Source organism: Hipposideros armiger, unplaced genomic scaffold (assembly GCF_001890085.2).
Source record: "Hipposideros armiger isolate ML-2016 unplaced genomic scaffold, ASM189008v1 scaffold_9, whole genome shotgun sequence".
Lineage (NCBI taxonomy): Eukaryota > Metazoa > Chordata > Mammalia > Chiroptera > Hipposideridae > Hipposideros > Hipposideros armiger.
The window spans coordinates 1,267,890-1,270,924 of NW_017731359.1; the positions used below are offsets into that span (position 1 = coordinate 1,267,890).

At 45.0% G+C, this 3,035-nt stretch overlaps 1 protein-coding gene across 2 annotated transcripts in view; it reads left to right on the forward strand.

The window, feature by feature from the left end:
* The first annotated feature begins 792 nt into the window (after window positions 1–792).
* IST1 (IST1 factor associated with ESCRT-III) overlaps window positions 793–3,035 on the forward strand; it is a 24,459-nt gene continuing 22,216 nt past the window's right edge. For both annotated transcript variants that reach the window (XM_019654385.1, XM_019654390.1), the window contains exon 1: window positions 793–898. The gene's annotated coding sequence lies outside the window, so the exon portion shown is untranslated. The remainder of the gene's footprint in view (window positions 899–3,035) is intronic.

Sequence of the window (3,035 nt, forward strand, 5' to 3'; positions counted from 1 at the left end):
AGGGGGCAGGATTACCTCCTTTCAGAAGCCAAGAGCCGAGGAAGCCCCTCCCAACGCTAAACCGAGAATGGTTTTCAAGTTAAAAACAAATATAACTAAATGAAAAAGTTTCCTCTGAATACAGCGATAAGGCAAATTCCCAGAGAATGTGGTGCTAAGGAAACATATTACTGACTTAAATAATACCGACAGCAGAAACTCTGATTGAAAGAGCAATCATACTTGCTTTACAAGTGGGCCAGGGGTACCAATCAGAGTGCTTAGATCGAGAGATGGTGGGCGAGGTGAAGGGTGGAATAAACAGAGGTGAGTTGTCAGACTAGGGTCAAAACCTGCTCGGCCATTCTCTCCCGCCTTCTCCTCAGAAAGAAACCAAGACTCCAGCGGAAAGCCCCCATGGCCAGTGTGGAGTCTGAAGGAAAGGAGCAAATCTCATAGGAGTAATACAGAGGTTTGAAAGACTGCACTGGAGCCGGTTTTTCCAGGGACTGGAACAATCCCCAAATCCCGAGGAAGTTACTGGGCGCGGAGTTGACTCCGCTGCCACCCTCTCTGCGCCCAGGGCGAGCCCTGCGAAACCCAGGACGCGCCCCAAGCAGGTGACTCAGACTGAGTGACGCGAATATCTCACCACCCGTGCCTCCGCCGAGGGAAATAGTCCCTGGCCGCTCTGACTCCAAAGGGAGGTAGGCAAGAGAACCTCGAAGCTCTCGGGAAAAGGAGTTCCGGGAGCGGCGGGCGCACAGCCAATCCCTGGGAAGAAGGGCGTGGCTAGCTCGGCCCCGTGGATCCCTCCGCCTGCGCGTTCTGTGCTGAGGCCGAGGTAGCCGCCATTTTGGATACTGAGGTTTGATTCTGAAGTCGGTTTCTGCGGTTTTCAACGCTTGGATTCGATCAGGTGAGTGTGGCATGGTCAGTGTCAAGGGTCTTTGTTTTCTTCCTCTCACTGCGCTCCGGATTTAGAATTCCCGCGGGGTTCAAACGACCCTGAGGTGGCAGATGAAGAGAAGGAAGGATCCTGGATAGTGGGGGTCAGGCCGGAGGTCAGGCCGGAGGGGCTGCAGCGCGAGATGCCACCTAAGGCTGGGGTAGGAAAGGCCCTCGAGCAGCTTGGAAATCGCTGTTGCGGGATACTTGAAGCCGCCAAAACTTTCCTGTTGTCTTCCCTGTCCTGAGGCGTCTCTTCCCTGGGGCGGAAACGCCGCGGCCCGGGCTCTGGCACCAGTCTGTGAAAGGGCTTGGCCTGCGCTTTCCGCACGGAAAAGCGGTATCCCTACTCCGTCTCTTCGGGCCCAGAGATACTTCGGCAAGGTTGTGTCTCCAGTGCCCACAAAGGTCTGTTCGCTTTCGAGTCCTGCGGCCTCCTGGGGGGCTCGGAGTTGGGGCCCCTATGGCCGGAGGAAACTGCCTTTTTCTTTAGTTGAAGCAAACAGCGTCCCTACGTAGCCCCCGTTTCCGCTTGTCTGATGGGAGATCTTATGAGGAGCCCACGGCTCTGTATTTGCCCTTCTCCTTTTTGTATTCTCAGCGCTCTTCTTCCGGGATGCTGGATGTGAATACTTTAAATTCGACCAGCATAAACTTATACAGGAATAGAGACGCCAGAGCGTCCTTTTAGGTAATAGGAAAGGCACAAGAGAGCCACTGTCACTCTCTGTAGTAGTAAAAATTGAAATTAAGAGCTGGTCTTAGACAACTCTTTGGGAATTGTAATTTTTCTGTTATGCTTACGTATTTTTTTTTAACTTTGTATTATGAAAACTTCAAACAGACAAAAGAGTTGAAGAGTATAATATATTCCCTCTTCATCCAGCTTAAACAATAACCAGTTCAAGGCCAGTCTTGTTCCAATTATACCCGTTATGTATTTATTTAATAAAATACTCATTGAGATACACCCACCCATCCGCCCATCTGCCCCCAAGTAGAAGCCTTTTGACTTCTTTACCTACATAATAATCTATGGGAAATTTTGTTTTTACAGCTTCCTGAGAACCACATCTTGTGGGATAGGAGGATTTGGTAATATCCTGTTATTAGAGAATAACAGTGTTTGGAAACAGTGCTAGTATTACATTTTATTTTATTTTTATTTTTTCCATTTACTTGTTTTTATTTTTCAATTGTATTTGACATTTAGCATTATTTTATATTAGTTTCAGGTGTATGGCATAGTCGTTAGATGTTTATATAATTTATGAAGTGATTCCCCCGATTAGTACCCACCTGACACTATACATAGTTATTACAGTATTATTGACTATATTTCCTTGCTGTACTTTACATCCCGTGACTCTTGTAACTACCAATTTGTACTTAACCCCTTCACCTTTTCCACCTAGCCCCCAACTACCCTCCTACCTGGTAACCATCAGTTTGTTCTCTATATGAATTTTTTTTTTAATTCTTTAGATTTCACATAAAAGTAAGATCACACAGTATTTGTCTTTCCCTTTTTGAGTTATTTCGCTTAGCATAATACCCTGTAGGTCCTTCCATGTCACAAATAGTAAGATTTCATTTTTTTATGGCTAATATTCCATTGTATATATGTACCACATCTTCCTTATCTAATTGTCTACTGATGGATACTTAGGTTGCTTCCATATCTTGGCTATTGTAAATACCACTGCAGTGAACATAGGGGTGCACATATCTTTTTGAATTAGTATTTTTGATTTCTTCAGATAAATACCTATAAGTGGAATTGCTGGGTCATATGGTAATTCTATTTTTAATTTTTTGAGCAACTTCCATACTGTTTTCCACAGTGGCTGCACTAATTTACAGTCCTAACAGTGCACAAGGGTTCCCTTTTCTCCACAACCTCCCCAGCACTTGTTTTTTGATTTATTGATGATAGCCATGCTGACAGGTGTGAAGTGATATCTCATTGTGGTTTTAATTTGCATTCCTCTGATGATTAGTGATGTTGAGCATGTTTTCATGTCTATTGGCCATCGATATGTCCTCTTTGAAGAAATGTCTATTCAGGTCCTCTTCCCATTTTTTTTTTTTTATTGTTAGTTTCAGGT